Source organism: Cavia porcellus, unplaced genomic scaffold, assembly GCF_034190915.1.
Source record: "Cavia porcellus strain 051 isolate PalLab524CR breed Dunkin Hartley unplaced genomic scaffold, mCavPor4.1 scaffold_37, whole genome shotgun sequence".
Taxonomy (NCBI): Eukaryota; Metazoa; Chordata; class Mammalia; order Rodentia; family Caviidae; genus Cavia; species Cavia porcellus.
In genome coordinates, this window is record NW_026947520.1 from 4,781,133 (window position 1) to 4,805,909 (window position 24,777).

Genomic DNA, 24,777 nt, shown 5'->3' on the forward strand with positions numbered 1-24,777 from the left:
TGGCTCGCTTCCTTTTAAGTTTTTCACAGTCTTTGATTAGGTGTCCTTTCTCCTTGAAATATGCACATTGGTCAGGGTCTAATGGGGGGCGATTGGGCTTTCCCTTTCCTGTCTCAGGCTTACCCTGAATACCTGTGGCCAACACTTTTGCCAATTCCTTGTTTCGTCTTTTGTCTCTAGCTAACTCCTTTTCCTCTTCTGTCTCTCGTTTATAGTAGACTTTTTCAGCTTCCTTAACGAGATCCCTCAGAGTTAGGTCTTGTAGACCATCTAGCCTTTGGAGCTTACGTCTTATATCAGGAGCCAATTGCCCTATGAAGGCCATGGCGATTGAGCCCTGTTGGCCTTCATCTTCAGGGTCAAAAGGCGTGTACCGTCGGTAAGCCTCCATCAGGCGTTCTAGAAAAACTGAGGGAGTCTCAGTGGGTCCTTGAGTTATTTCTCTTACCTTGGCCAAATTGGTAGGGTGCCTTGCGGCCGCCTGGAGACCCGCCATTAGAGTCTGGTGATAGATGGAAAGATGCTGCCTACCGTCAGGAGAGTTGTGGTCCCAGTCGGGGCGCTTTTGCGGGAAAAGATCATCAATCCGATCGGGTCTCTGGGTGGGTCTGCCATCATCTCCTGGAACATTTTTTCGGGCCTCGAGGAGGAGTCGATCTCTTTCCTCGGTGGTGAACAGGACCCCCAATAGTTGTTGGCAGTCATCCCATGTGGGTTGGTGAGAGAACTTAAGTGAGTCCATTAGGCCTGTTAACTTAGAGGGGTCATCAGAGAAAGAGGGGATATTATTTTTCCAGTTGTATAAGTCTGAGGATGAGAATGGCCGATACTGTAGGGCTGGCATCGTCCCCTCCACTGTCCCATCACTTATAGGGGGCCCATAGGGACGGAGAGGGAGAGTGACAACCGGGTCCTCCGGCCGTTGTCTACTGTGGGTGTTCCGGGCTGGGCCCCCAGGCCCAGGGGAACTGGTCTCAGAGCAGGCCACAGAGGGAGGTGAGGAGTACAGAGAGAGAGTTGGAGCTGAGGGAAGGGAGGCCTCCGACTCCGGTGAGGAGACGGGTGGTGGAAGTGCATGAGGAGGAGTCAAGGCAGGTCGAGGAGGAGGGTGATCACAATCGAGCAGAGGGAGGTCAGGTTGGGAGTCAGGCAGGACCGGGGCAGGGAGCCCTTTCAGAGCCAAGAGTTTGGGTATGGAGGAGTTGGGTGGAGGAAGGAAGGGTTTTACCCATGGTGGGGGCTCCTCCCTGAGGTCTTGCCATACCAAGATGTAGGTGACCTGGTCGGGGTGGCCCTCTCGTCCAGGGTGGAAGATGATGTTCTTAACTGCTAAAATGAGTGGAAGGTGGAAAGTCCCCTCCGGTGGCCATCCCACGGAGAATGTGGGCCACTCAGATGAGCAGAAAGTCTGCCATTTACCTTTTTTAACCTGTAAGGAGAGATTGTGAGCCCTATCTCGAACCTCCAACCAATGGTCGAGGGTGAGGGACAATGGGGACGATGTCGTTTGTCCCATGGTGTTCTGAAGACAAAGAGTGGTTAGCATATGCACGACACAACAAATAACCGATCACAACAGCCACAACACACAGGACAAACAGGCCGGCCACCTCACTCTCACGCATTAGTCTCACACCAAACTAGTCACCTTAAGGGGTGCCTCCAGATTGGCCCGGACAGACCACAGATTGGGAATGAAATTCCCCAGACCGATAGGAAAATCCTATCGCAGACAGTCCCGGACGGACCACAGATTGGGAATGAAATTCCCCAGACCGATAGGAAAATCCTATCGCAGACGGTGAATCATGGAAAACCGTGTGGGGCATCCCCCGATCACCAAGGAACAGAGATTGCCCCAGGAGTAGAGCTGGAGTTCGGCCTGGGATGAAAAGAAAATGGCGGATCGATCCGAAATGAAAGTAAAAATATGACCGGTCTAACTCACCCGAAGAGGGACGCTGAGCCGTTGAGATCGTCTCCCGTGAGACGTACGATCTCGCTGGGGCTTCCAAATGTAAGGCCGGCATCGCAGGGAAGAAGACCCCAAGGACTCACGCCTCTAAGGGGGCAAAACTTTATTTCCATGTGCATGGGGTCCACCTGGCAAATGAGTGCGGAGGACCCTGAGGGGAAGTTATACAGGGTTTTTAAAGGCATAAACCGCAAAGCAGGCGAGATTACAGAAGCAGATCGCATTGGTTAGTTTTGAACGGCGCAGGGCTTGGCGGGGGCTGATTGGAGGGCCTTAGGGTTGGGTAACTTTGGTGCCCAGGGGTCGTAGCTCAGTCACTGTGTTTCCGGAACAGTTGTTTATCTTTTTTGTTTTTGTTTTTACCAACGGAAAATCCCTTCTTGTTTTGTATACATAGCTCGGGGGGGGGGGTGGCAGCTGTAAAGTTAACCCTTTCACAATCACTGTGATTTGTATTAATCACTTAAAACTTCAGGAGAAGGAGCAAATTTGAGACCTTATATATTATAGTCATGTTAATTTGGCTCCTGTTAATGGTATAGTGTAATGAAACTCCTTACCTACTATATGTCTGGTATGAGTTTGTGTTCTCTAAATTTAAAGAATGAATTTTAGGAATGATGGAGTTTAAGAATGGAACATATTTTTTGGGAGAAGGAAAGCTTCTGAGAGACAGAAGGGGTCCTGAGTGGGTTGCCAAAGACTCTGTCTTTTTGAGGAGGTTGCACAGAGCTAAACCATGAGGTCAGATGGGTCACAGGAGGGGAAAAATAGGAATTTTCAAGATTAGCATTGAAAGAGTTCCTGGCCCAGGCTGGATACTTTAACCAGGAGAAGCCTGAGCCAAATTAAAGAGCTCCTGCCTCCCCCCGCCCCTAGGAATTTACCTGTAACCCTATACCCCCATCCCTAAGAACCTGTCCCTGGCACCAAAAGTGTGCCAATGAAATATCTGTACATCCCTAATGGCCTTAGGGCACTGCCCTAAGCTTAGGCTATTTATATTCCCCCACACCACATGTCCGAGAGCGTGAGTGTGTGTTCCAGAGAGATACCGCCGGCCCCGTGGTGGAGATGCTGAGCCCCAGGGGCGGGGAAGGGGGGGTGTCTCTCCCCACATTCCCGAAATAAAGATTACTTATATTTTACACTCTTTATCTGTGCAGCCTCCGCCGCCCACTCCTTTCACGGCCGTCCACTCTTCCCCTTCCTTCTCCTTCCTTCTCCACTCCACTGTTGCCCTTCCATTCCTTCCTTCCTTCCCCATCCTCCCCTTATCAGACCTAACAAGCATAAGGCGGGATAAGACTGTGGTCAACCAATAAGGTTAATTGCTCAGGTAAATTTGATTAAATTGGGAGCAAATGGGAGAGCAAGTCACATACTAAGTGGGCCTGTTTAAGAGCAGGGACACTTCCTGTAGGCGGTTGGGATGGTGACTCTTGAGTTCCTCATGGTGATCAGAGAACTATTTGGACTGTTGGTTCTTAGAACTTGGTTGTATTTCCTTGCCTTTTCTTTTGAGTTTTGGCCCACAGCAGGAAGTGATTTTCTCTTCCAGTGCTACAAGCAATCTGAACATATATTCTGGCTCCATTGAGGGCCCAGCCCTGTTGTTACAGGCAAATGAGTTAGTTAGAAATATATACCCAGGGAGACAGGATCAGGTCCTAGAAGTGGCCAGAGCAGAAGCCCAGACACCTTGCAGCTATGGGGGAGACAGATACCTCTTGCTATGGGCCAGGCCTCAAGACAAAATATGTCTTTAAAAATGCAGATCAAGCAAGTAGCTTCATTCTAAGGTTTTGGAATATTTAGCAGATGTTTGATATTCGAATGGAGATAGGACAAATATAATCTTGCCCTGTTTCATGTCAATGCACCAAGTTTGTTGGCTCACAACATTAAGGAATGAAGTCACAAACGAAAAGAAGTTCAAAAAGTTTTCTGGGAAAAAAGAGAAGCATAGCCCTTGGTTTTCTGGAGTGCTCTTCAGTGTTTAAGTCACAGACCTATTGCCAGGGGTCATTTATGCAGCAAAGTCACAATGTGGCTACAGTGTGAGTCCCAAACTACAATCAACCTATAAGCTTGTAGTGAGTGGCTGAACTAATATTATTTAACCTGGGAAGAAGTCACCCAGAAAAAGTATGTTGAAAGAGCAAAGGCATTTTGTGCGAACAATAGTCCAGTTGTTCTGGTCATAGGGTATTGTAATTGATGCCTATTTGGACTTCCTGGGGGAAGAAGTGATAACTGTAGTAAATTTCAAGCTATTGTTTTTCTCTTCAGGAGGCAAGTAGTCATGATCGCTGCATCTTCAACTTTATGTCTGGCTTTCTTCAGCTGAGCCTGTAGAAGGATTATTGTGTTTAGTTTTTTTTTTTTTTTTTTTTATGTTGACTCCTTTGAAGTTCCATTTCCTCTATGACAGTATAACAATTTTTCTCTACTTTGACCTCCTGTAGTAAAATCACAATATCATTTGACTGGATAACGTGATGCTTATACATTTAATAAAATATTATTCAATAGAGGCCAGGGGTTTAGCTCAGTAGGCAGAAGCACCTGCCTAGGAAGCGCTAAGTTCTGAGTTTGATCCCCCGTACCTAAAAAACAACAACAACAACAAAAAAAAAAAAACAGTGTTTTAAGCTGCAATGAAAGAAAATAGCTTCATTTGTGAAGATGTAGGGTAACAAGAGTTTTAATTAAATATGTCAATGGTAAATTAAACATTGGTAATAGTCATATATAGAATCTGAAGGTGTTGGGATGGATTTTGAGCTTAGTGGTCAAAGCAATGTTCCAATGCCTTTGCAGGAAGCTATGTGCTTGCTCTGAGTTTAAGATTTCGATGAGTTTTTGGACCTCTTCATTCTAGCAAATTGCAGATTTATTGGAGGAAGGAGGTCACTGTTGTGCTATAGCACAATAGGTACCATTCCTAACTCTGTATTTGTCACAGCTGCCAGGATGCCACTACATGGCCAGCTGTCCGCTGCAACATCATTCCATAATTGCCAATTTAGGTCAGCTTTCATTCAACTCTATTACTTTTGTTTTCCTTTAATAGTCTTTCTCTCTCCCTTGGTTTTTTACTTTTTTCATTTTTAATTTTTTTGTTTTTAAAGATGTAGTCTCACATTGTAGTTCTGGCTGGCCTTTCACTCACTGCGTAGGTTAGACTGTCCTTGAATACATGGCCATTCTCCTGTTTCAGCCTCTTTAATGCTGTGGAAAAGAGGAGGGCATCCTAACACATGGTGTTGGTCATTTTCTTCCATCCTTTTCAGCATTATTCTTTCATTTCAGGGGCACTGACATTTAATCCAGAGGTTTGCTTCTGTCAGTAATCATTCTGCATCTTGAGGTGAGTTTGTGAACAACAGTATAGGAATCCAAGCATCCAGAAGACAAATTTGGAATTTAAATATTTGAGCTCCAAACCACTTTTATATAGACCTCCTTCCCCATTTCAGAATCTAAACAATTGTCTCTGAACTGGAAAGTTTGGCATTTTTAAAAGAGAGAATCACAGAAGATATCCTGTTGGAAACAATTTAGCTAGAATCTTAAATATTTTTGGTTGACACCTGTATCCTGCTTCTTTTTTAGCAGGTTACTTTTTTACTTGGGTACAGCTCCTTTTGCTTTTCTCATGGAAATTATACCTGAGTGATTTTTCATTTTCCTGGATCAAATACAGGGCATTAGATAAATGCAGTATGCAAGATGGCATCTGTTATGCCAAGCTACAATACAACTGAGCTACAGTGCCAAGCCTCAATATTTTCTAGGGTCAAAAGCACATAATGTTTGAATATTTCACTGTTTATGATGTTCATCTGAATAGTAAAGCACGATCTATAGTCAGGACAAGCGAAGCTCACCAGGACTCTCTTTGCTTTCCACTGGTTTTTTTTCTCATCATCCTTAAATACAATACTCTCTGAATTGTTAATACTAATGCTCACATTTGATTCATATTCCTACCTGTGACATCTCCTTTTTCTGCAGTAGCCCTGGTATCCCGGGCTCATATGAGATAGAAACACATCTTCTGATTCCCTACACTCCAATGATGTTATGTGTTATATTGGACACTTTTCCTTTAAGGGAATGGAAGTTAATGAATACATGTATATCTTATGACTGTTTCTTCAGGTTTCAATTAACACAAGGAATTCTTTTAAGTAATCCCAGAACTTGGGAGGCTGAGGTAGGATAATCAGTGTGAATTGACTGAACTAAGAAGTTAGTCCACACTCAGCCTGAACTGCATGGGGAAATCCTGTCTCCAACAAACAGAAAAAAATATCCTATTATTATGGATATCCTTGGGAAGAAGAACTCAAAAGTTTGAAACTCTTAAGATCGTACCTATTATGTTTCATCTGGTGAGTATAAGAAACCAGTAAAACTACCTTCAAGGATGTGGAGAAAACTCAAAAATTCTTATTGCAAACTGTCATATAGATGTAATGCATTGCCAACCAAAATACCACTTGGGTAGCTCACAAATGTAGAGAGAACATTTCTAAAATTCATCTGGAAACAGAAATGCTCTAGATCACCAAAGACATTGCTGGGCAACAAAGGCAAGTCAGGAAGCATCAAATTTCTAACTTGCTATTATACTAGAAAGCTACTATTAGAAAATCAGCATAGTTCTGGCAGAAAAACAGACCTGAGAATCATCCAAAAAGACTAGAAGATGCAAATAGAACTACAAACATACTCTGCTACTTTGTCTTTGACAAAGGAGCCAAACATGTTCACTGGAAGAGAGATAGCCTCTTCAATAAATGGTGCTGAAGAAAATGACTTTTCTCCTACTGAACACTTAAACTGGAGACATGTCTATCACTATGAAACAAACAAAAGTCAAACTAGATTAAAGATCTAAATATTAAAACAGAAACACTAATGAGGATTCATGAGCAAAATACAAATTTTAAAGAATCAACCAATGGGACCCCATCTTATTAAAAATATTTCTACATCAAAAGAAATCACTAACAGAGTGAAAAGACAATGTCCAGAATGGACAAGGAATATCTTTCTATTTATGATAATCTCTTCAATATCCTTTTCCAAAGTACTTTAATTTTCAGTATGTAAGTCCTTTACTATCTTTGTTAGTTTCTTTCCAAGTATTTTGTTTTCTGGGAGGCTATCTGTAAAGGCTGTCGTTTCTGTAACTTCTCTCTTTGTGAGTTTGTTGATTGTGTACAGGAATGCTATTGATTTTTGATTCTCAACTATGTCTCCCACTACTTTATTGAATTTGGTTATGAATTCTAGGACTGTTTTGGTGGAGTCTTTGTTATCTTCTATTTAGAATATCATATCATCTGTGAATAATGATAGTTTAATTACTTTCTATTATGTATTTATTCTTATTTCTCTCTTTTGTCTAATTGGTCTGCCTAATGTTTCCAGAGCGATACTGAGTGGAAGTCGTCATAATAGTGATCCCTGTCCTTTTGATAACTGTAAAATGAAAGTTTTCAGTTATTCTCTATTTAGTATGATGCTGGAATTTTCTTTGTCATTATCTGATATTTTTGTCTTTTTCTTTTTTATCAGTACTGCTGATCAAACTCACAACCACACAATTGCAAGGCAGGTGCTTATGCCACTGAGGTAAATCCTCAGCCAAGTCATTGTTTGATTTTATCAGCTTGAGGTAAAGGTCATTTGTTATTATTTACTGTAGGGTTTTTATCACAAATCAGTGCTTGATTTTATAGAAAGCTTATTGTGCATTTATTGAGATGATTACCATGTGACTTTTGTTTTTGACTGTGTTGATATGACATTTAAATTTGTTGATTTGCATGTACTGAAGCATCCCTGACTTCCTAGGATGAATCCAAGTTGATCAGGTTTTAAAATCTTCTTGATGATTTGCTACATTCACTTTGCTAGTATATTGTTAAGGATTTTTGCATCTTGTTCATTAGGAAAACTGTGCTATAGTTTACTTTTTCTGCTTGGGTCTTTTTCTGGTGTTAGTATCAGGGTAATACTTGCCTCCAGGAATGAGTTAGGGAAAAGACCTTCTCTTTCAATGTCATTAAACAGCAGTGGCCTCAAATTTTTTTCTGCATTTATTGTAGAATTCAGCAGTAAATCCATCAGAACCTAGACTTTTATGTTGGTCATTTGCTTTTCTGTTGTCATTGTTTTTCTTTTTTTTTAATGTGCTCATGAGACGGCACTCATTATTCAGTTCATGTTGGCCTTGAGCTCACGTTGTAGTGTTGTTATTCTCGAACTCACAACAATCCTTGTACCTCAGCCTCCCAAGTTCTGGGATTACAGGAATGCACCACCATGCCCAGCAGCTGATACATTTTTAATTAGATCTTCATTCTCATTTATTGATACTGTATTTTCTAGAATTTTTATATCTCCTTGGATCAGTTTTGGTATTTTATATGTTTCTAGGAATCAGTGCATTTCTATTTTTTTTTTACCTATGAAAGTATAAGCTTTTCAAGTAGATATCGATGATCTTCTGAATTTTCACAGGATCTTTAATTATTTTATTCTTCTGATTCTTCAGTGCATGGTTTTCAGTCTTTATTTTTTTCTTTTATGATATGGTTGTCCAAGGGTTTATCAATTTTGTTTATTCTTTCAGTGAACCACCTCTTTGATTCATTAATTATTTGTATTGTTTTCTTATTCTGCATTGCATGAATTTTTTCTCTGGTCTTATAATTTCCTCCCTTGTATGGGATTTGTGTTGCCTTGCCATTCTTCTTCTGGAAGAATGAGATGCAACATTACATTATTTGTTTGCGTTCTTCTATTTCCTGATTGAGATTTGACTATTAATAATTTCCCTATTTGGATTTCTTTCATTGAATCCCATAAGATACAGGATTTTGCATCTATGTTCTCGTTAGGTTGTAGGTATTTTGAAGTTTCTTCCTTTATTTAATCTGTCACCCATTGGTTGTCTAGAAGAGTGTTATTTAATTTCCATATAGTAACGCCGTTTTTGTAACTTCTTTTACCTTTATTTCCCAATTTAAATACATGCTTATTCACCCTACTGGAATGTGAATCTCACAAGACTTTGGTATTAGGAGAGGTATGAACATGGATAAAATGTCTGCTACCATAAGCAATCCCAATTTTACAATCTTGGAGGCCTATCCCTCCAGAAATATGAATATATCAAATACATCGTCAATTTGACAACAATAAAGAGTCATAACCATGTGCAACCTTTATACAGGCATCTTCAATCCAAAAAATGTATTAATTCTTTTGATAGTGACCAATGTGAACATTTTGGAGTACATTTCATAACTTTAGTTAAGGTGTCTCCTATAAGACTATGGAGATCATTGAGGTCTTTGATCAATAAACAAGCACTGGTTAAAAACATTACCCGGCAGCTAGTTTATGATTTATCAATCAGAACCTTGTCCAGCAATCTCAGTCCTAAGGGACTTTGTTTATTCATCCTAATAATATCATTTCTAAATAATGAGACTATCAAGTCAAGGATAAATAACAACACATTCCATTCATATACCCAGTCTTTGTGACATTCGGAACAGCTGGCAACCAAGATAAAAGCATACTTTATAAATTCACTGCCAGAAGAAATCTTTGATTCTGTGATCCAGGTATGGAAAAAGAAAAAGATTACTGAGATCAAAATGAAAGGAACAGCTATTCAAAGAGTGGACAAGTGGAAAAACGTAGACAGACAATCTGTGTGGATTCAAACAAACCCAGAAATAAGCACAGAGCTTGTGGGGGTGCGTGAGAACACTTTAAGTTCCTCAGAGGCCATTGGTGTACTTGTACCATACCGCTTTGCTAAGCTAGCTCATCTCTTACACCCCATGCTCCCAGTGCTGGAAAAGCTGTACAGGTCCAGCACTCAGGGTGTTACCAGATGATCTGGGACACTTGAGAGCTCCTGTATGGGCATAATTGATTTCTGCTTTACAGGTTTGAACAATCATTAGCTCAGTGACTCCCAGAAACTGCTTGCAAACTGACTGAACATACAGACAACTGATATATGGACAGACTGACAAACATTTTATAATATCAGAGTGAACTTGAGCATATACTGAAGCCATATTACAATACCTCCTTACAAAGTTAGAGTCTACAACTTGAATTCAACTGACTGATGTATTAATGACCAATTTCTTGACCAGTCAGTTGAATTTTTTTAGTCCAACTAGTTGAGATCCTGTATAAAAGGAATTGAGGCTTGAATCAGGGAGAGCTGAAATGGTGGAATTATGACGTGGAGCCTGTGGTGCCAATGCATTCATGCAGGGCAAACACAATAAGCAGAAATCCACACAATACCTTGGCAATAACACAGAAATATCCCCTCTTCCCCAGATCAGCAGGGGCAACAGCCTCTGCCCACAAGGGTCTGGGGGTGTTTTGTATAATACAAAAGGCTTTGTCAGAGGTATATTCTGGTGAAAACATATTTGAACTAGGGAAGATGAACACTTTGTTGGGAAAGAGAAGTGACTTAAAGTAAACAGCACCATTGATAGAATAATAAGAACCTGAGCAGGAAGTGCATTATTCTTCTTTAATTGTTTCAAGAGAAGAGACTTGAGGGTATGATGAGCTTGTTCAATGATTGCTAGGCCAGTGGCATTATAGGGGATAAAAGTTACATGAGAAACGTTCCATGTGGAACAAAAGAAAGCAAAGGCCTGTCAGGTATAGGCTGGACCATTGTGAGTTTTAAGGAGGGAAGATACACCCATGAGTTCAAATGCAGCCAAGACCTGTTGAATTACATGTCGGGCAGATTCAGCATGCAGTGTTGAAGCACAAATAAAACTAGAAAATGTATCAACAGAAACATGAAGAAATGAACAAGAAATCAAGGAAAAGTGTGTGGCATGTTTACCAAGGTTCATTGGAGCAGAGGGCATGAGAGTTGACAGCATCACAGGGAAAGGGTGAGGCATGGCAGTGCAATGGAAATCAGTGTAAATGAAAGCTCTAGCTGCAGAAGTTGGAATGTGAAACAATTTGTGCAAGGAACTCGCTGATTGTTGAAAGAATGTGGGGCTTTCTTTAGTGTTATGAAATGAGGGTAGACTACAAATTAATCTCAAGAGCAGCCTGAACTGCATATAGAAACACTGTGTTGAAAAGACCCTGCCCAAAAAAAGAGGGAACAGAATATTCAGTGCTTGATCAGTAATTATCATATCAAACAGCAGGTAGGGCTTAATGACTACCTGTATGTAAAAGAAAAAGAGGGGCATAGTGAAGTCAAAGAGATGCAAAACAGGGACATTAAGTAGAAGCAAAACAGGGACATTAAGTGTGAGCTGATTGCTAAAGGAGAGATAACAAGAGAAGATAAGTGTGGGATAGCATTATGTACAGATAAAGAGGCAGTAACTAAGTAAAGGACTTGAGATGAAAAAAATTTGCAAAGCAAGGATAACACAGAGAGCTCACTGCATTGACAAGAGGTTTGTGGTGGTGAATACAGGTGTTTCGAAGTAGTATAAAAACATATGTTACAGCTTCATGAAGGGGGGTTCCATCAGTGCAGACAATGAGGGCACTATTTAAAGGGGTGCTAACCAAATAAGTTTGAAGAGAAAACGGAAGTTGGGTAAATAGAGACAAACAATGATCATGGAGCATATCAAAAGAAATGGAACCAACATAGACAGCCAAAGCCACTTGCAGAGGCCTTGATTTTTTTTTTTTTGGTCCCAGGGATCAAACTCATAACTGTGTACTTGTAAGGCAGGCGCTCATACCACAGAGCTAAATTCCCAGACCTGAGTCTTGCATAAGGAACAGCAGAGGACAGCCAAAAGGAGAAGTCAGCCTTGGTAAGTGATAAGACAATATTGATTAAATCAATTCCAAAGACTATAGGTGTTCCAGTACATCCTCAAGAGATGAGAGGGAATAGCATTGACAATGGGAAATAAAGTATTTCCAGGTGAGTGGAGGAAAAGAAAACCGTCATCTCCAGTGTGCAGCAAACCTGAAAAGGAAAGGTTGTCAATAGTTACAGAGAGGCTTCAGCATTAATCTCCCAGGGAATAGCAGTAGCCACCACAGTAGAGCCAAATGCTTGATTTCCATGAGTAACATCACACATTTTAGAGGAGACAAGGCAAGACAATTAGCTGGGCTACACATTAAAAAAAATTAGTTGAATGGGTAAGAGAGATCACAATTGAAGCAACAATATGCCTGTATAACTGGCATCAATGAGGTCAAGGATAACAAAAGTGCCTCTTTTTTGATGCAGGTGAACAGGAAAGAACTGGCCAACTGTCCCAGGAGGTAAAGGATCATGAAAAGTAGTAGGAACCTTCTAAAACATACAGGGAATTCCAAGCTAGTGTCAGATTTCATAGAAACATCTTTTAATGTATTTTTGTAGCCTTGGTTTGCATTTTTGTATGTTAACTGCTTTAACAAGATAGAGGCTACTACCTTGTTGTCCACCTGGTATTCAATAGCTTTCTTTAATCTTCTATAAAAGCAAGGCAAGTTCAGTGTCCTCCAGTTTAATAGTACTAAAAAATCTTGTCTGTCCATTGCTTCAGAGATTCTTTTTCAAGCTTTTAAAGCAATTTGAGGATAATAGCCTGAGGGTGGCAATGAACATGTTGACAAATATCTGAAAAATCTCTCACCCCTAATAATTCACCAGCTCCTATAGGAATAAAGCAATCAATATTATTTATAGCTTGCATGTCCTCAGCACCAGTACATTCCTAAGCCACACCTGATGTTGGGCTGGAGTGATAATAGTGAGACTGAGACTTTCCAGTTCAAAAGGATCATTTCACAGTCATGAAGGATACCCTCAATAATGCCAATTACAAAAGTACTTTTAAATCCATATTCCTTGACAGTCATTTTAAACTCTTTATCTTTCTTGTTTTTGTTGTTTGGAACTTGGGATTGAACTCACAACCTTGTGGGTGTCACGCAGCCACTTAGGCCACTGGGATTACCCCCTGCACCTTTTAAATCTTTAAATAGAGTACTGCAAACTTTCAAAGTGGGGCTGTTTTCCTGTTGATACAAAACAGGTCAAGCAATTAATTTGCCATGTTGTTTACCTTCTTGTGACATCTTTTGCCTGGGAGGTCAAACAGATGAAGAGTTGCCCAGAGGTTTTACAGGGTTTGCATATTTTGGAGCAGCAGCAAGAGGAGGTGAGAAGCAGCACAAGTGAGGCATCCAGGAAAACCAGGAAGCCAACTGTGTGTTGTTCCATGTGCCTGCCTGCCAAATGTCACAGCATCCTCGCAAAGATACCAAGTGTGCAAGACAGAGATCAGAGCTCAAGGCTCCTCAATGCAGCAGTTTACATGTTTTTCCCAATCTGCCACAATGACCACACCAACCTCAGAATAACAAGGAGAGTGATCATGAATTTCCCACATGAGGTGTACGAAACTATTCTTGGAAGTAACATGGCCCACCTTCCTAGGGAATGCACTTTGCATTATATTTCTGTTGCACTTCAGACACAGAATTCTCCATGATTAATGGGCCAATGGATTGTTTTCAAAGAAAAAGAATTTTCAAAAAAAAGTGAAGAAGACATGCTTTGGGGGCTGTATTCCACCCCAGGAACACAGCAAATTAAGTTACACTCTACGTCAGACATCTCCACTGTAGAGTCCCTGTTCAGGCATCAAGATTTTGGGTTCCATTCCTGGATCCACAGTCCCTCAAACAGGTTCATGGGAAAGGCCCAAAACAATGAAACAAGTGACACAATCTTTAGGACTGCAGGAGAAGTAAAAGTCTTGGCAGAGCTCATAAGTCGGCTAGCCACCTGGCTGAAGGATGCTGGGTAGCAAGTATTTAATCAGAACCAGAAAGGATTTTACTGGACAATGGAGGAAACCTGAGTAGGATATTGGGAGGGGTTCAAGGATCCCTCAGAGCAACAAATGATGTTAATTTAGGAAAACTATTTTGCCCTATCTTGCCCCCTGTGATGTATCCTCATTCTCAGTTCAGTAATGCCCAGGCCATGCCACAGGCTTGCATGTATATTCAGCTTCAATGGCTCCAACATTTTTCCATATAATTATATCAATTACAAATGCACATCACTCCAGTCTCATTCAAACACTGCCACTTTCTCTCACTCTCAGACATGGGCTTCCAATTTTACTGAATACTGATAGACATTTGCCTTATCTCATCCCATTTATCCTTAGTCACCATGCTCAACAGAAGAGCATTTGTCAGTCTGAGCCATGAGATGCTGAGGACGAGTAACACTTTTTTTTCATCAATACTGTTTCTCAGCATGCATAATATTTTTAGACCAAGTGAGTGTGAAACTCATAGTGGTGATAAGGAAAAATCAAAAGTGCAAGATGCTGTAAGAAAATGAGAAAAGGCAGTGTGAAGCTCAACATAAGAATAAAATTGCATTTTACCTAGAGTTGTTTGAATAACACAAATAGGTTAATGAGATAATGTTAATATAGTATTGATGGCAGAAACAGTACTTTGAAGCAAAGACATGAGGGTCTCCTGACCGTAGAGACATGGCATTGCTACACACTGTGTAAATGTAAACTCAAAAGGAGAAGTGAGGCTCTGAGAAACTTATCCTTCTTGTACTTGTAAAAGTCTAGTAACATGTTGCAGAACCACTTAGGTTCAAGGCCAATTCTAGATGGAATAGGAGGAGCCTATAGTTGAATTTCCATGAGTTCAGATAGGTCTGTAGAGTTGTAATAATTGATTATTGGGAACTCAGATTGTGCATCCTACAATTTTTTTTCACATCAGCAAAATCAGTAAAAGATTTGGGAGACTTGCAAATTATATTTTTTCAGAATAGTACAACTTTAAGCAACACAGTATTTCACCACTAGACAACCCGATATATCAGTAGCTAACATAATTTCTCTTTCCTTGAAATAGTTGAGTATACTTTCATATACAATTGTATCAAACATAATAAAAATAGTATAAAACCATTAAAGAGAATGAAATAATTACAGGAAATTCAAAGCCAAATAACAGAAAATGGAAAATTGTTATCATATTATCTCATTATTCATAAAAGATTTGTTTATACTATCACACATAATAAAATCCAATAAGATAAAACATGATGTAACCAATGGAAACAGAAGAACAAAAGAATGGCAGCCCTTCAAAGCAAGATGATATTAAATTAGCAGTGGCTATTATAATGTCTTATTTTCTTAAAAATAGCTGTTCATACTATCACAGATAATAAAATCAAACAACCCAGGATAAAACCTTTCCAACTAATGGATGGGAACATTGTAAGTCTCCAAAGCATGGTAATGGGGAATCATGATTACCATAAACTCTAATGTAATCTTAACTGGCTCTTACACTAGGGAGAGTATACAGTATTTATACATGTGATTTTGATTTATTTTATGTATGAGTAAGGTTTCAAGTTGCATCCATTTATTTATAAATATCTCAATGTGATCATTCTTTATAGCTGAGTAGTACTCTATTGAATTAAAATACCACAGATTTTTATCCATTCCTCCATTTATGGACACTTAGGCTCTTTCCAAGATCCAGCTATTACAGATTGTGCTGCTGTAAAAATGGATGTACATATATCACTGAGGTGTGATGCTTTCATTTCTTCTGGGAATATACCTAGAAGTGGAATAGCTGGATCAAGTGGGACTTCCTATCCCATCTGTTTGAGAAATCTCCATACTGACTTCCATAATGGTTTCACCAGTCTAAACTCCCAAGAACAGTGCAAGAGAGTTCCATTTTCCCCACACCCTCCCCAGCATTTGTTGTTGGTAGTTTTCTTGATCCTGGCCATTCTTTCTGGAGTGAGATGGAATCTCAGTGTAGTTTTAATTTGAATTTCTCTAATGAGTAATAATGAGGAACATTTTTTTCATATATTTATTTTCCATTTGTATTTCTTCATCTGAGAATTATGCATTCATCTCAAATACTATTTTTGGATTAGATCTTTGAATTTTGGGGGTCTGATTTTTTTTTAATTTTTTATATGTTTTAGACAGAAATCCTTTATTTTAGGGTTGGTTCTCTAAGATTTTTTCCCCAGTTTTTTTTTTTTCACTATGCTGGAGATTTCGTTTGACATGCACAAACTTTTTAATAAGATGTGATCCCAGTTATTGATTCTGCGAAGTATTTCCCATGTGGTTTGATTCCTGTTCATGAATTCTCTACCTACTCCTATGCCTTCAAGAATTGTACCCTATTTATTTGCCAACAGATTTAGTGTTTCTGTTGTAATATTCATATCTTTAATCCAGTTACATTTTAGTTTAGTACATTTTGATAGGTATCAGTCTAGATTTAGTTTTTGGCCTATAGTGAGCCAGTTTTTCAAGCACAATTCATTAAAGAGACTGTGGTTCTTCCAGTGAACATGGTTGGCCCCTTTATCAAAGATAAGATGGTTGAGTTTGTTTGTAATTGTGGTCATATCTTCTAATTTATTTCATTGATCTTTAGATCTGTTTTTATTTCAATACCATGTTGGTTTTATTATAATTGCTTAGTAGTATAAGTTCAACTCAGGGATTGTGATGCCTCTTGCCTTTTCTTTGCTGCTTAGAATTGCCTTTGCTATTGTAGGTCTCTTCTGGTTCTAGATTAATTTTAGGAGTGATTTCTCGATCTATGAAGTATGTTGATGTTATATTCATTGGGATTGCAGTGAACTTGTATAACAGTTTTGAGAGAAAGGGCATTTTCACAGTATTTAGTCTTCCTATGCATGAACAAGATATGTCTTTACATTTTCTGAGATTCTCTTCAATTTCTTTTTCAGGATATTATAATTTTCCTTATATAGATATTTTTTACTTCTTTTGTAAGATTAATCCAAAGTATTTCATTTTTGGGGGTGGTAGAGTGAAGGGTGTGGCTTCTCCTATTTCTCTCTCAATGATTTTGTTGTTAGTGTATAGTAATGCTATTGATTTTTGAGTATTGACTTTGTAACCAGCTTCTTCGCTGAATGTATTGTATCTAGGAGACTTCCAATGGAATTTTGAGTGTCTTCTATGTAGAGTATCATGTCATCTGCAAATCATAATAATTTAACTTCCTCCTTTCCTATCTTTACCCCTTTAATTTCTATCTTTTATCTTATTGCTCCGGCTAGTATTTCCAGTACTATTCTGAATAGGAACAGTGATGAGGGACATCCTTGTCTTTTGCCTTATTTTAAGGTAAAGGCCTTAATCTTTTGGCAATTTAATATGATGCTGGCTATTGGTTTGTCATAGATGACCTTTATCATATTTAGGTAAAGATCATCTATTCCAATTTTCTGTAAGGTTCTTTTCATGAATGGAAGATGCATCTTATGAAAAGCTTCTTCTACATCAATAGAAATGCTCACGTGATTCTCACCTTTGGTTTTATTGATATGGTGGATTCCTTTGATTGATTTACGTATGGTGAAACATCCCTGCATGCCTGGGATGAATCGCACGTGGTTGTGGTGTATCATCCTGATGATTTGCTGCTTCCTGTTTGCCAATATTTTATTGAGGATATTTGTATCTGTGTTCTGAGTTTGGCCTGTAGTTTTCTTTTTTAGTTGGGTCTTTCTCAGGTTTTGCAACTAGAATAATATTTCTTCCAGGAATGATTAAGGAAGAATTGCTTTCCTTTTGATTTCACTGAAGTGTTTGAGGAGTGCTGGCATTAAATTTCTTTGTATTTCTTGAAGAATTCCACAGTAAATCCATCTGGGCCTGGGCTCTTCTTTGTATGTAAGGATAATTGTTATATTGTCAATTTCACTAATAGAGACTGAGTTATTCAATAGTTTTACATCTTCTTGAGTGAGCTTTGGTAATTCATATGTTTCTAAATATCTGGCCATTTCTTCTGTGTTATTAAACCAATGAAAATAGATTATTTTAAAATAGGTGTTGGTAATCTTTTGAATTTCCCAAGAGTCTGTCATGATTTTGTCATTTGCATTCCTTATATCATGAATTTGAGCTTTTTCTTCCCTTTGTAAAATAGGGTAGGTTAGGTGCTTATCAATTTTATTTATTCTTTCACAGAACCAACTCTTTCATTCATTGATACTTTGGATTGTGTTCTTAGTCTCTATTGCATTAATTTTTGCTCTGATTTTTAAAACTTCCTCCCTTCTTTTGACTTTGGGCTTCATTTGCTCTTGTCTTTCTATATATTTGAGGTGTAGCATCAGGTTCTTTCTTTGTATTCAGTCTGTTTTCCTGATGTGGGAAGTCAGTGCAATAAATTTTCCTCTGGGTGCTGCTCTATTGCATCCTACACATTCCAATAAGTTGCATGTGTATTTTTTTTGCTTATAGGTATCATTTAATTTGTTCTTTAATTTCCCCTGTGATCCTCAGATTGCTCAAAAGTATGTTATTTAATTTCCAAGTGTTTGTGTGATTTTTGCAGTTTTTTTTATCATTTGTTACTAGATTCATGGTTCTATGATCTTATAACATGCATGAGATAATTTAAAACCTTTTGTATTTATTTAAAAATGTTCTGTGGCCTAGTATATGGGCTATTTTAGAGAATATCCCATGTAATGCTGAGAAGAATATATATTCTCTTTTTGTTGTGTGGAACACTCTGTATATATCCATCAGGTCCATTAGTTTACAGGTTTGATTCAATTCTGTTATTTCTTCACTGATTTTGTCTGTTTGGTCTGTATCTTGGTGTCCATGGTGTGTTAAGTTCTCCTGTTAGAATTGTGTTATTGTTTATTTGATTTTTCATTTCTATATATAATTGCTTTGGATAACTTTGTGTTCTGGAATTTGGTGCATATATATTTAAGTATGTAATGACCTTCTTTATGTCTTAGAATCATTCCTGTTTTGAAGTTCACATTGTCTGCAAACAAAATAGCTAGCCTTGTTTTTTTTCACTTCCTGTTGCATGATGTATTGTTTTCCATCCTTTGACTTTCAGTCTGTGAGTTTCACTTTGGGTTAGATGGGTTTCTTGTAGTCAGCATGTGATTGGCCATTGTTTCTTGATCCATTTTACCAGTCTGTTTCTTTTAATTGGTGAATTGAGCCCATTCACATTAATGTTTATAACTGTTATTTATTGTTTTACTGTTCACATATTATCTTTCCATACTGGTTAATTGTCTGCCTTGTTTAGTACTTTTATTCTATGATTATCAAAACTGTCTTTCAGTATTCTTTGCAGTGTTGGTTTGGTAGTCATAAATTTCTTAGATGTTCTTTGTCATGAAATTTAAAGATGCAACAGCAGGAAATAACATGCCAATACTTACAAATTATTTGTCAATATAAAATGACTGCATTTGTGACTGCATTCTTTATTGGCAATTCAGGTACACAGAGGCCAGACAGCATAGGCCACATGGCTAGGTTCAGGTGACAGGAAGCACCATGGAGGTTCCTAAACCATGTGCTTCTTGATCATGCAACACAGAATGTAATGCCTTAATATCTGTAGAGAATCTGTCAACAGTCTTCAAAGCCAATCTATTGATATAGCTGGGCTTCTCCACATGAGAAAAGTGTCATGGAACATTAGCTAACTAAATAACTTTGTCATGTCTTAAAAATGGCACCTCTTACCCTTTCCCATCTATTGTAGTCAGGGTTTTCAAGGAAAGAGATTTAATATGGAACTTATGATTGATAAGATTATATTAAAATATTCACTCCAAAAAAGTCAGATTTAGAGAGGTGTAGATCTGTCCACATACTAGATACCTAAAGAATCCAGCTGACAATCTGAATCCTATGACAACATACTTCTTAAGTCCTGCTGAACACCTAGAGCCCATGACAAGGACCACCACAAGTTTACCTAGAGATAGAGGCACTGCCAATGTCTCATGCAAGTCTCTATCAAGGTTGTGTACTAGGAAGAGTCAAAGTTCAATGTTGGAACCTACAAAATCTGTGCACTTGGGCACAGCATGTGTGCCATCAGACTGAGTGATCAATACTGGAGCCAAGACAAAAAGCTCAGGATGAGGACCAGAGATCTGCAAAACAAAACAGTAGCCATGCACAGTACTAATGAGGTCCTGGGATCCTCCTCCTCTGAAGATGATTTCTGTGTTCATATCTGGAAAACTGTGATACCAGCTTCTCCATGAGAATAAACAGCCCAGAACATTCCCCTCCATTTCTCCTTTGATGGTGTTTGCAACAATCCTTCAGTGGATGCTCTATGCCCGAAATAATGGTGCCTCAGTTCAATGGGTGATTCAAGTTGACATTACTAAGTGGGCCACACCACCAATGCAGTTCTTTAAATTCCAAAACAGACTTTGTAAGTGCTGAGGATTGATCTCAGTGGCATAAGCATCTGCTTAGCAGGCTCAAGGTCATGAGTTTGATCCTCTGCACACACACAAAAAAGGACGCTTTATAACTCCATATCTTAAAGTAGTCATCTGGTACACCTCCCACAAACAACAGTGAGAAAACCTGAGGCGAATTCAAATGTAATAATCAGAAACACATACCTCCACAGAGTTGTCTTCTCATGTGCCTTCACAAACCTCTCACGGGAACTGTGTGGTCTCTTTCCTGTGTGTGTGTGCTGTAGTCTACTTAACTGTGGCCATTTGCATCAAACTGTAGACAAGGTTATTGATTATATAAGGAAATTTAAAAATTTTTTGAAGGAATGTAGAAAAACACACAATTATATACATTTGTACACATAAGTCTCACTGCAGTATACTGACAGCACTGGACCCAGGAGAGAATGTCATGAGGATGGTGGTATGTACATCACCACCTCAATAAGGTCACAATGGTTATAGATGCTGGAGGTAAAAAGTGGAAATACTTTAACAACCAAAACAGTTGAAATTTTTAAAAAATACTGAATATGAAGTTAACATACCAAATCTAAACTGGGCCGATGGCATGGGTGTGTAATCAAGTACTTGAGAGGCTGAGGCAGGAGAATTGTTTGAGACCACTCTGGGTTATAAAGTGATCTAAAATCCAACCTGAACTTCATAGCAAGATGTTGCCACCAAAAGAAAAACAGTTCAAATCTAACTAACACAAGAGGGTAATAGTGATGGCCTTGTTACATTAGCATGACTATCATGCTTATATCATGCTTATCACACTATGAAAACCTAACTTCGAGCCTATTTCATGATAAAGTATCATATCATTTACTAAACAGAGTACATTGATGAGTATTTGTTGTTCATCATTGGTATTTGGTGGTAATGGAGCAGTGCTTGCTGCTGCTCTCCACAGAAAAGTGACTATTGCTGCAGTAAACAAGAACATGCATGAATCACTGCAATGGGTCCTTAGATCTTTGAGTATGAGACACTTTAAAGAAAGCATTGCACTTAGTGGACTTACTATGTTTAATCATTTGAATACTTCGAACACTGACTTCAGTAGTGGTTGAAGTACTTGCCTACATTTCCACCAACAAAGTTAAATAGTTTCTTTTCCCCTGCCATCTCATGAGTGTTCATTTGATCTTGCAGTGATTTGTCTCTGCAATGAGATGGTGTACTGATCTGCATTTCTCTATTGTGCATAAATGCTCAATAGTTCTTCAGGTATTTCTTGACAATTTGTACCTGTTCTGAAAAGTGTGTATTCATTTCACATTTCTATTGGATTTACATGTTAGCTGTCAGGGAGTAACATGCAATCTTCTCCTATCCTGTAGATGGTTTCTTCATCCTTTTTTTTTTTTTACTTTATTTTGGTTTATTTGTTTTTTGGCTTCTTCATTCGTGCACGAGTATTAAATTATTATATAATCATTTTTCATGTTTTGTTGCCATATCTTATTTCCTATAAAAAGCACCAGCAATAGCATTGAGGAAAAAATTTTGTTAATGCCTGTGTATTCAGAACCTAGAATGCCTGGATCATTCATGTTTCACTCTGTTTTACTCTAATACGGGCATATTTAAGACTGCTGCACAAATTACCATGAAAAGCACATTTCCTGGACCAAAAAAAAAGAAATCATGATTTTCATGATGCAGCTATCGTATTCTATATTTATATTCTTGACCTAAACTTACCTTTTTCCTTAAATTTTAAATGCAGGTAATAAAAACAACTACCACACATTCTGCTAAATCATCTAGCAAAATTGCCACCCAAAGTCAGCTTCAAAGCCATGATTGTTCCATCTCATCCTCTGTTGATGCTGGGACTAAAGGAATCAGACTTGGCATAAGGCTTTATACGTAAGTCCTTACCAGTGCAATTATTTAAAGAAAAGATAATTAAAATTGCATACATTTGTTAGTTTTTCTAAAATAACAACAAATATAAAAGTGACTATTGTAATGTGTTCAATACAAGAATCAACTGGTTAAAATGACAACTGCCCCAGTGATGCTCAGTATAGTCAGTGCATAAACAAATGTGCTTCCCAAGTGATGTTAGAGGATAAATGCTGAGTGGCCAAGTGATAAAAGTATGATCCAAAAAATTCATACATATATTTCTCAAGGAAGATTGAGACTCACGGCCTGGGAGAATCTTATGGATTCTCTCATAAAAATCTGAATCAAAAGCAGAGTTGGTGCATATTTATAATCCCAGGACTCAAGATGCTGAGAGAGGAGGGCTGTTGTGAAGTTAAGGAAATTGTAGGCACCATACAGGTTTCAAATCCAGTGATATACACAGTGAAATCCTGTCTCAATAAAACAAAACTAAACAAAGTAGAACCAAACATCACAGCTGAATGGAGACTGAATTCTTCAAAGCTTAATTCCATGTCTTGGTGATTAATTTTATGTATAGACACATTTTTTGAAAAAGCAATTTGGATGCTAGATTGCAACTCACAGCCAAAAGGGAGCACTGATGTTTGTGCTGAGTCACTGCAAGTGTCCCTGTGTCCCCACTGTCTCTAAAGCAGAGCTCACAGTGGGATCCTGCCAGACCAGCATCCACAAAGCAAAGGGGTAGACAAATATCTTGTGAATCACTTTGATAGACTACAGATGATATCTCTTTAAATTTCATTTAGGTCACTGAGTCCTTTGTTCTCAGTATAATTAAGCAGCATTTTAAAATTTGAATTTAGTTTCATATAACAAAACATAAATAACATCAAATATGGTACATAAATAATAACTCAAATGATAATGGAAAACTGTGTAGGTAAACAATATATAAACAATGAAACAAGGCACAAGTTGCAAATTATAGCTCAGTGTCATGAAGTGATCAACTTTCACTCAGAAATAAGAAATATATCTTGGGAGGCTGATGCAAGAGAACTGCCTTGAGTTAGAGACCAGCCTCAGTTGCAGAGCTGTCTGAAATAGAGAGAAAAACCTTGACTGAAAAACCCCACAAAAAATGAAACTTGAAAATTGACTGCATAAAACACCATTGGTTTGTTTTAAAAATTATATCCATAGAATATAGTAACATTCCAAGAACATTCAAGACATTCTCAGGAAGAATGTTGAACCCACTTTTACTTTTTCTTATATTCTGCTTCTCTATTGCATCAGAAAATTCTAACAGTACTGATTCTTGTCTATGTATGTAGCTAATTTACCTCCTCAGTAATTCATATGATCAATGCCATGAATATATAATTGAATTTAATGTAGTGGACTGTTGCATCAATCCATTAGTGTCAATGCAGTGAGTTTAAGCCTAAGAGAAAAATAAATCTTCATATAAACTTCAATGCAGAAAAGCATCAAAATATGGGTCCTACCGATGTACAGACTTCTTTCATCAAAACAGGGTCCTACAGATGTACAGACTTCTTTCAATAACATAATAGAAGCCTTCTACAAAAAGGCAAAAATACACAGTTCATGTATCTTAAAATTGTTGAGGCAGCCAGTAATGTAGAAATTGTTCTGAACAATTTTAGTTGAACATTCACTTTTATGTGAGATAACCTACTGCCATAGCAATATCTACTTCTTGCTAAATTATACACTCAAACCAACTATTTTACATTTATAATGACTGATATATACAACTTTATACATTGCCAGGAATACAAACACTGTGAGTTGTATTGATCACTTAAAACGGCATGAAAAGGGATAAGCATTCAGGCAAATCATAAAGATATATATGTTAATTTGGCTCATGTTAATGATAGAGGGGAATGAAACTCCTGACCTACTATATGTCTGGTATGAGTTTGTGTTCTCTAAGATAGAAGAATAATGTTTAGAATGATGGAGTTTAAGAATGGAATATATTTATTGAGAGAAATCAAGCTTCTGTCTGAGAGACAGAAGGGGTCCTAAGTTGGTTGCCAAAGATTCTGTACTTATAGAGAAAAACATGAGGTTAGATGGGTGAAAAGAGAGGGAAAATGGGAATTTGCAAGGTGAGCAAAAGGCGGGACAGAACTGTGTTCAACCAATAGGGTCAACTGCTCAGGTAAAATTGATTCAATTAGGAACAAATTTGGGACCATGTCACATAATAAGTGGGCTTCCTTAACAGCAGGGACTCTTCCTGTAGGGGCTTGGGGTGGCGACTCTTGACTTCTTCAGGGTGATACAAAACTATTTGGACTATTGGTCCTTAGCACTTGGTTGTATTTCTGTTGGCATTTGTCTTGAGATTTGGCCCAGAGCAGGAGGTGATTGTCTCTTCCAAGGCTATAAGCAATCTTAATTTATCCTCTTGCTCCTTTGAAGTTGCAGCCCTGTTGTTACAGGCAGCTGAGTTAGTTAGAAATATATAGGCAGTGAGACAGGACTAGGTCCTAGATATTGCCAATGCAAAAGCCCAGAT